This window comes from Dipodomys spectabilis, unplaced genomic scaffold, assembly GCF_019054845.1.
Source record: "Dipodomys spectabilis isolate Male_0828 unplaced genomic scaffold, ASM1905484v1 ptg000300l, whole genome shotgun sequence".
Lineage (NCBI taxonomy): Eukaryota > Metazoa > Chordata > Mammalia > Rodentia > Heteromyidae > Dipodomys > Dipodomys spectabilis.
Genome location: NW_024870977.1, coordinates 395,102 through 405,663, shown reverse-complemented (window position 1 = coordinate 405,663; position 10,562 = coordinate 395,102). Strand labels below are relative to the sequence as shown.

Below are 10,562 nucleotides of genomic sequence, written 5' to 3'. Positions count from 1 at the left end.
GAGTTCAGTCCTTTAACGTTAAGAGAAAGGACTGAGAGTTATTTGGGAGTTCCTGCCATGTTATCCACCTTCTTGGGGGCAGCGAAACTGGGTCTTCCTATGGTTCTTTGTTTCTCATTTTGGGTGCAGTTTTTTGGCCTTTATTGTGGTCTTGTTGGTTTTCTATGTGTAGGACATCTTTAAGAATCTTTTGTAGGGCTGGTTTGGTGGAGATGTATTGTTTCAATTTTTCTTTGCTATGGAAGGTTTTTATTTGGCCTTCAGTTATGAAGGAGAGTTTAGCTGGGTACAGTATTCTTGGTTGATAGTTGTTTGCTTTTAGGGCATGGCATACATCATTCCAGGCTCTTTTTGCTTTGATTGTCTCTGCTGAGAAATCTGAGGTGATTCTAATTGGTTTCCCTTTATAGGTGATTAACCTTTTCTCCCTGACAGCTTTAAAGATCTTTTCCTTGGTCTGAGTTGATCCTATGTGGATTATAATGTGATGGTGGGATGTCAGATTCTGGTCTGGTCTATTTGGGGTTCTAAAAGCTTCTTGTATCTGAATAGGCCTATCTTTTTGTATGTTTGGGATGTTCTCTGCTAGGATCCTGTTAAACAAATTTCCTAGACCATTAACTTCTGTTTCTGGGTGCTCCTCTACACACATTATCCTTAGATTAGGCCTTCTGATGGTGTCTTCCAAGTGTTGGATAGATCTATCATATTTCTTGGACTTGTCTTGGATGGTTGTATGTTCTTTCTCTATAATTTCTAGGCTGTCTTCAATCCCCGAGATTCGATCTTCTGCATGGTCTAACCTGCTCTCAAGGCTTTCTACTTGGTTTTTCATTTCTTTTCCTTCTAATTGGTCAGCTTTGATGGCTTCAAATTCTTCATTGAAGCTTTGTTTTAGATCTTGTATGGACTTCTTTACTTCCTTAATTTGATGTTCGGTGTTTATTCTCAAATCACTTAGGTGATTATTTATGGTTTCCTTGGTCTCCCTGACATCCTTCAGCTCTTCCTTAATGGATTCCATGAATGCCTTTAGTGATCTTTGTGTATTCTCATCCTGCTCTCTCAATTCCTTTATTACTCTTTGCTTAGCTTCCTCACTTTCATGCCATTCATGAAGTTCTCTTTGAGTGTTCTCATGCTGCTCATGCAATTCCTGTATCAGTTTTAGAGTAGCTTCCTCACGCTCATGATATTCCGGTATTAACCTTTGGTTTTCCTCCTCTCTCTCCTTATCATGCTCATATAGATTCCTTTGTATGTTTTCAATCTTTTCCAGTATTGACCTTTCGTTTCCCTCCTCTCTCTCTCTATCACGCTCATACAAAGTCCTTTTGTATGTTTTCCATCTTTTCATTTACCATGTTTGCCAGTAGTGTTTGTAGAGCTATTTGGGAACTCTTCTCTGGATTATTCATTATCTGTCCTGTCCCATGATTGTCATGAGTGGGATTTGAGCTACCCGGACTTGCCATTTTTCTTGTGTTTTTACGGCTTACTCTGCCCATTTGGGATGAAAGTAACACCAGTTTTGTGCTGGAAAACTATCTTAAGGCAAGCATCAACCAAAGTCTGTAGATCCACAATCAAAAGTCTGCAGATACAGTGAAGTTCATCAGATATACCTATTCAACATCAAACAACTATATAATAATGGGCTACAAACCGCAAAGTAGAATTTGGAAAACCAGAAATTATTAATTTTAGGCAGACATGTGGGTAAAAATAGGAAAAGAGAAATATGGGAAGGAACAGGGAGAGTTTACTTAACTAAGTCCTAATCGCAAAGTGGGAAAGAGGTTGGATAGGATAAAAGTAGAGAGAGAAAAAAAGAAGAAAGAGAAAGAGAAAAAAGAGACAAGAAAAAATAGAAAAGCAAAAATCAAAAAATAAAAAGTGTAATGATTAAAAATATGCAGATTGATAATGAAATATTCAGAGAAGAACGTGGGTATAATGAGAGACGGGAGGGATATAAAGGAGACATGAAAACCTTAAAAATAAAAATACTTAAAATATTATATAGGTATAAAGAGGTAATACTGCTAGGAATTTAAGTCTAAGAGGCTTTGAATTGAGTAATAAATTTGTGGATTAAATATGTACACAATGGGGGATAAAGTCTAATAATCGACTATGGGTATATCTGAGGATGTGCAGAACAACAATTAAGTCACACAAAGAAGAGCAAAAGAGCAGAAAAGGTGAAAAAAATGAGCAAAAAAGAAAAAAAATCAGACATTCAGTAGAGCTAAACAAAAAACAAAAATATTTTTTGAAAAGAAAGAACAAAAAAGAAAGAAAAACACACACACACATATACCCCTAAAATAAAAATTATAAGAGGAAGAGAAAAAAGTTACTAGTATAGAATTTTTTTTCAAAATGGTAAAAATTAAAAATTAAAAAAAAAGTTTTAGAAGAAAACTATTTTTATAAAAGGAACCAAAAAAAAAAAAAAAAAAAAGAAGAAGAAGAAACAGAGAAAAAACAAGTTCTTTGATTTTTTGGGGAGTGGTGGGAAGATCTTTTATATCCCTTGTGTCCATAACCAGCCTCTTGTTGGAGTCTCTGGTCTGCTTGTGGTATTTGATTTTCCTGTGGCTTAGTTGGTTTCTTAAGCAGTTTGTTTGAACAGGCAGAAAAATGCTATGCTGTACAAAATATTTTGTGATCCTCTCCCTTGGCTAGTTCAATGGGAGGGAGATCTGCTTTGAGTATCACAAAAGAGGGAGATGGCTTTTTCCTCATGTTTGTAGATGCTCTGATGAGGCTAGCTTCTGGGTAGAGTTGAGGCCTTTCAGCAAACAGTAGCTTTTCCCTGAGGAGACTTTGTGAGAGACTCACAGAGCCCAGCCTCGAGCCACTCTCAGGGTTTATGTTTACTGAATTTCAATGGATTGTCCATGCTGCTAAAGAGAGGGGCAGCCTCTGGCTCTGATTACCCAGTGAAGAAACCCACTTCTGGGGCTGGCGGCCCGAGCTGGGTGACTTTTCCCTGGATGGGGCTGAGTTTGCCGTGTCACTTTAGGATCTTGTGACCTGCTAAATGACTCTAGTTTTCTTCCAAGGCCTGTGTTTGAGCTAGCAGGTCAACCAAGCTTTGTCAGTATCAAACATGGAGATCTCCTGTAATGGCGGGGAGGGGTGGCCTTCCCTCCTCTGCTCCCTGAGAAGGAGTGAGGACGTTAGGCTTCTACTCACACCGCATTTTGGTTCCTGGATCATCTCTGGTCTGTGAACTGCAGGATGAAGATGTCTGCTCCTTGTCGGTTCTTGTTGGTGTTCAGTAGAATACACTCGCGCGCCATGTCTAGCTCCTTTGTCCTGGACTCTCTATGTTGCAGGTATGGCGGCTATTGCCACCTCCACCACCACTGTAGCCCGCAGTGGCGGCTGCTATCAAGTGCTCAGATCTGTCTCCTTGCCTGGATTTTCCCTCTCTGGCCTAACTCTCTGAACTGTGATGGTACACTTGGTGTGATTCTCTGGCTTAAGTCTGTTCGCTGGAACTCTAAAACTCCTTTCTCTCTCTGGCCTGACTCTCTGTCCTGTGATGGCACACTTGGTGTGATTCTCTGGCTTAGGAATGTTCACTGGAACTCTAAAACTGCTTTCTATGCGAGAGCTTGTTTAGATTCCAGCTTCTCCTCCGCCATCTTCCCCAGAAAGAAAGGTTGGACAAATGGGATTGTATGAAGTTGCAGAACTTCTGCATGGCAAAGGACATAGCTAGCAAGATCAACAGAAAGCATACAGATTGGGAGAAGATCTTCACTAGCCATACAACAGACAAGGGTCTCATATCTAAAATATACTTGGAACTCAAAAAATTAAATCCCCCAATAACAAATCCTCAAAGAAACAACTGCCCAATAAATAAGTGGGCTAAAGACTTGAAGAGAAACTTCTCTGAAGAAGAAAGAAGGATGGCCAATTGACACAGGAAGAAAAATGCTCAATCTCCCTAGCCATAAAAGAAATGCAAATCAAAACAACATTGAGATACTACCTCATCCCAGTTAGAATGGCTATAATCAAGAACTCTAACAACAACAGATGTAGGAGGGGATGTGGACAGAAGGGAACCTTACTGCATTGTTGGTGGGAGTGTAAACTTGTTCAACTACTTTGGAAAGCAGTATGAAGGTTCGTGAAAAGACTTCACATAGACCTCCCCTATGACCCAGCAATCCCACTTTTGGGCATTTACCCAAATATTTAAAAACAAGACCACACTAAAGCGACCAGCACACCTATGTTTATTGCAGCATTATTTACCATAGCTAAGATATGGAACCAACCCAGATGCCCCTCAGTAGATGAATGGATCAAGAAAATGTGGTATATATACACAATGGAATTCTATGCCTCCATCAGATAGAACGACATTGCCCCATTTGTTAGGAAATGGAAAAACTTGGAAAAAATTATATTAAGTGAAGTAAGCCAGGCCCAATGAAACATAGGTCCCATGGCTTCCCTTATTTGCAATATCTAGTATATGTATGAGTCAAGTGGAAAAGCTCAGATAATGTGATGTTAGGAAAATGAACCCTTAGATAGGTATTTTAATGTTTTTTTATTTCATGCATTTGTTTCTAATGCATTTATAAGATTATTTCTTTGTTGCTTTGTATGTCCCTCCCCCACAGTATAACCCCTGCTTTCACTATATTTTATGTCAGTATAACTTGTGGAGGAGATGGGGAAAAACAAGTCGTTTAAGGATACAGGTGGACCTGTTGCAACAATGAGAAGTACAAGTTGTCATGTAGAAAACGAGCTTTACAACGTTGGTGTGGGGGGGAGGGGGGAGGATTGGGTGGGAGGGGAGGGGGGAGATTGGGAAGGGATGTGAAGGATAAACAAAGGAGGAGGCTGCAATGCTTGATAAGAAATGTACGCATTATCCTGCCCATGTAATTGTAACCCCTCTGTACAGTATGTTCACAAAAAAAATTAAATTTGAAAAAAATAAAATAAAACTCTTTTCTCTGCGAGAGCTTGTTTAGCCTCCAGCTTCTCCTCCGCCATCTTCCCAGAACTCCTTATCATAGTAATTTTGAATTACATTTCTCTAATATTTCAGTTCACAAACCATTAAGCCAGCATAGAAGTTGTATTAAACACAACTTTGTTAGCCCACTGGCGATTTTCAGGGCTTTATGGAAAAGATGTCTATTCAGAACTTTTGTCCAATTTTAATCAAGTTTCTTGTTAATCTCATCTTTAATCTCTCCATACAAAATCAGTAATTAATTCAAGGTAGTAGATAGAAAAATATTAAGCCACTCCTAACATTTTTCAATTTTCAATAAAATGATATTGCTTAAATCATTTTCTGTTAATGCTTGAGACCATATAATTCAATTTAGTTAGACCTTTAACAAGGCTATGTGCATTTTATTTATTTTACGTTAATTGTTCTTTCCAAAGTCTATGTGTCTAATTTCCCTTGCTCTCTTTCAGTCTCAAGTAGTTCAGATTTCAAACTGAAGAATAAATGGAAGAAAGCAAACAAAAAAAATACAGTTCCTCTCATCTGATGATGCCTCTACAAGAAGGAAGAAAGAGTTCCTACTTCTAAGGACCTATGCTAGGATATCAAAAAGAGAATTCATTCTTCTAGGTCTTCCTTAAAATGTAAACCACAACATATCGCGAAGGTACTTTTATGTTTTATCAGTTTTTCACATTTTCATATGGACTTCACCTCAGTCTACAACATTCATTCATTATTCTTTCCCTGATACTTTTACACTACCAAGACGTAAGATATAAGATAACCAGTTTTATTTACAGAATAAGAAGTTATCACCCTGGTTTCCTTGGAAGCACAACATGGTCAATAGATAACATTACTTCTGTTTTCTCACTACATGTAATGGTTTTTGTAATGCTTATTGCATTCTATTTAGTATTTAAAAAAAACTGCTGGCTAAACTCAAAGCTCCTTCACAGAAGTTTAGGTTAAGTACTTCACAAGTTTTATTTCCCTTAATTCTTAAGATAATATTTGTTATAATGCTAATGTTATTACCATTTTAGTGTTGGGAAAATTGTAATTAAATGCCTTAAGTAGATGACCCAAAGACATACAGTGAGAAAGGAAATGAGGCAAAGTTTCCAAAAGCCTTTTAGCAGTACACAAAAGGTAGGTAAAATCTCTCCAGTCTCTTACATTCTCAATTCAATATTCATATTGTCCAAGAAATAGTAGCATAGCAATTAATGTCCATGGTGATTGTTTTCTGTTACATTTTGTCTTCAACACAGACTGTGTTGTTGAGATTGGGTTATCATGTAGAGAGTTGAGCTTATAAATTGAGGAAACTTCCAGTTTCCTTTTTAAAAAGTACTAAAACTTTTAAATATTATCATTAACTGACTTTTAAGAATCAAAAACCTAAAAAATTCATATACAATCACCCAAAATGCTTTCAAAGTAGGAGATGATAAAACAGGACCCTGTGAAGTAAATTTTCTTCTACTTTTGAAATTATTCTGAAAACCTTGTGCTGGATGGTCACACCTGTAATCCTAACTCCTCCGGACATCTACTCAGGAGCCCGAGATCTGTGGATAACAGTTGGAACCCAATCAGGGCAAAATAAATTCATGAGATAATTTTTCAAAAATTTATTGAACTAGCATAGGGCCAAGAATGAAGATGTAGCTTATATAGTAGCTCACCAATCTAGAGAGGAAAGGCCTAGCAAGACCTTGAAGCCGCGATTTCAAATTCTGAGCATGCCAACAGAAATGCAATTTCCTGTACATGCATGCTACTTGCGCGCGCGCGTGCACACACACACATACACACATACATCCATTCTAAATATCTTCATATCAGTGTTTTGCATTAATTTCTTTGTTAACGATATTATATAAGCAAAATAAAGGAAATAAACTCCTCCCTCTTAGAAAAGTTTTATACTTTTTATTGTAAAAATACTGTACACAGGTGTCATATTTACATGAGCTAGGTAATGAGAACAATTCCTAACAAGCATTGTTACCTCCTCCTTTATTTTTCCCCTACCATTCCTTCCCTCGCACCTCTACAAGTGCACACCCCTCCCCCCTTCCCCTGCCTAAATTGTAGCGTTCATTTTTCAGCATAGTGTCTTGCGCATCTCATTGTTACAATGGGTCAACCTGTATCTGTATTTAGGCATTTTGTGTTTTTCCTTCCTCTCCCCAAATTAGAAGAGCATATATACAAGATATAGGCGCATCAACTTCAAATACAGTGAAAACAGTTGTTATAGCATGGAGAGGAACCAATAAAAAGACACAAAAAATCACATTGCACATTATAAGTACATTAGAAACAATAGCAAAAAAGAGAAAAATTCTTGTATCCCTATCTTGGGTTTCATTTCCCGGAACATTATGCTATCTGGTCATATGGACATACCTTTTGACCTTTTCTGCTTATACTATACATATATTAGTTATTGAAAATTAGGAAACCATGGGACCTGTGTTCTTTTGGATTTGGCTTACTTCACTTAATATTTTTTCCATATCTTTCCAATTTCTAACAAATTGGATGATGCCATTCTTTCTGATGGAGGCATAGAATTCCATTGTTTATATAAAACACATCCTCTTGATCCATTCTTCTGCTGAGGAGCATCGGGGTTGGTTCCATATCTTAGTTATCTTAAATAATGCTGCAATAAATGTAGTTGTGCTGGTAGTTTTAGTATGGTCTTGTTTGTGATCATTTGGGTAAATGCCCCAAAGTGGGATTTTTGGATCATAGGGGAGATCTATGTGGAGTCATTTGAGGAACCTCCATACTAATTTCCAAAATGGTTGAAAAAGTTTACACTCCCACCAAGAATGCAGTAAGGTTCCCTTCTGTCCACATCCCCTCCAGCATCTATTGTTGTAAAACTATGGAATGCTTCAGGAATTTGCCTGTCATCCTTGCGCAGGGGCCATGCTAATCTTCTCAGTATCATTACAATGTTAGTTTATGTGATGCTGAATTGAGCACAGAATATTTTTTATATATAAAGTGTAATTGATTTTCTTAAACTAGGCAATTCAACAAAAAGTAAGTTTAGAAGAATTGTGAAATTTTAGAACCATGTACTTCTTACATAAGCACACATTTAAGAATAATGTCAAGATGGACATGTCAAAAACAAAATAATTCCAGATATTTGCGGTTCAAGAGATGTGTAGGGGAAATAATTCAATTGTTCTATATAAGGCACATGTCATAATGAACACAGCAGCAAGTGTTAAGGGTTGTTAAAAATTTTAGTGTTTTATATCTATTTAATTTTAGGATTATATGCCAAAATTAGGACTGTTTGGCAGGTATAAAATTTTCTATAATGTATTTAAGATTTATGTTAGCAGACATATAGTACTAAGTATGTACATTTCAGAATTTATAGAAACTTTGTTAATGAGAAGTTGCAAAGTCTTTGTGTGAAGAAGCAGAATGAAGGGTTAAGACTACACAGTTCTTGTTAAAATTTAGGGATTCCTTACTTTATATTTTAGCGAGGAACAAGAGATGATATAAGCCATAAACAAATAATGAGATGAACCATAATAACCTTAGTGTGTAACTTTGAAGACTATTCATAGCCTATAAAAATCTTGATGAACATCATAATCTTAGGCGGTTTAAAATGTACAGGAATATGAGAAAATAGAAAATCTAATATGTAGTGCACTTCAAATACTAAAAACACTGGTAATTGTTTTGTTTTTTATTTTATTAATCATTATTTAATTATTGGTTTTCTTTGTAGCATTGTTTTACTTGTTATATAATACAACTTTTTGTTAGTCATCATTAGGAGGTACTTTGAGAAGGTTACTGGGGTGGTCAAACCATTTTTTTTATAGGTGCATGTGAATTTACAACTAGGAAAATTAAGAACAAAATATTTATTAAAAAATGATCAAGTAGAGTCTGAATCAGGAGAGTTGATACATGTCCACAACTAAAATCTTAGCCCTAGCTTGAAGCAACAGTATTACAGAGTTGAGGCCACAAATGTGAGAGACTGTGTTTTGTTTTGTTTTGTTTTATTTTGACTTTTTGTCATGGGGCTTGAACTCTGGGGCCTGAGTGCTGTTCCTCAGGCAAGGCTAGCGCTAACACTTGAGGCAGAGCACCATTTCCATCATTTTCTACTTATGTGGTGCTGAGGAATCAAACCCAGGGCCTCATGCATGAAAGGCAAGCACTCTACCACTGAGCCAACTTCCTAGCACTTGAGAGACTGTGTTTTTAAAAAAAATCATCTAAACAACATTTTCCTTTTGCTTTGGGTTATATAAGGAAATATATAAATATCTTTTTCTATTTTTGTGAATTGTTGTACTTCTAAATTTATAGTAACTTCAGCCACTTTTTCCTTTTCAAAGTCGTGAAATATCTCTGAGAGTTTGCTGCTGTGAAGATCGTTTTTGCATTTATAATTTCTTCTGAGTCACTTTTATTTTTATCAACATAACTTTATATTTCATGTTGATGGATTACAAATATCAAATACCTGCAAATGTACACATAGAGTCTAAAGATAGCAGTATGAATATTCTCACACAGCTCTTTTTTATCTATTATTCACTTTCAATATTATGATATTTCTCTCTCTCTTTCACTCTGTCTCATTTCCTCTCTTTCTCTTCCATGCCCCATGTCTGCTACTTAGAATTTCTGCTGGGCTACTATTATGCTTCAGGATCTACTAGTTTTGAGGGAACATGAAAGCAACCATCGGTTAACCTTGAATTCTTTAAGAGTTATGACAGTGACATGATATTATTCTTTGCCATTCTAAATGGTAAAATAACATACCTAGGAGTTCCTTTTCACTTTTACTTCTACTATAAATTTTATCTCATAGGAATCATTGGAATGGATAAGATACTTTAACCTGTGACCTAAAATTATTTTTCTTTTATATTTTTAATCTTCTACAAGATTACTTTATATATTTTTAAAAATTTTGTTCTTTTTATTATTTTTTCTTTTTTATTGTGAAATACTGTACAGAGGGGTTGTAATTACATGGACAAGATAATGAGTACATTTCCTATCAAGCATTGTAGCGTCCTCCTTTGTTTCTCCTTCCCAGAACTTCCAATCCTCCTTGTCCCCCATATCAAATACTCCCCCCAACCAAAGTAGTAAAGTTCGTTTTTCGACATAAGTACTTGTACATATTAGTGTTGCAATGGGTCCACCCGTATCCTTATTTAAATGAATTGTTTTTTCCCACCCCCCCCCAAATTATATCAACATCAAATACAGTGAAAGCAGGGGTTATACCGTGGGGGAGGGACATCCAAAGCAACAAAGAAATATTCTTTAAATATGTTAGAAAAAAATCGCATTAAAAACATTTGAATATATATCTTAGGGTTCATGTCCCTAACATCAACCTATCTGAACTTTTCTGCTTGACTCAGACATATGCTAGTTGTTGCAAATAAGTTTAACCATGAAACCTATGTTTCTTTGGGCTTGGCTTACTTCACTTAATAGAATTTTTTCCTAGCCTTTCCATTTCCTAACAAAT

At 36.3% G+C, this 10,562-nt stretch overlaps 1 non-coding gene across 1 annotated transcript; it reads right to left on the bottom strand.

Moving 5' to 3' along the window:
* Positions 1-7,904: 7,904 nt before the first annotated feature.
* LOC122127406 lies at positions 7,905-8,011 on the bottom strand. The gene has a single exon (XR_006151142.1). It is a non-coding gene; the product is annotated as a U6 spliceosomal RNA (small nuclear RNA).
* Positions 8,012-10,562: the final 2,551 nt, after the last annotated feature.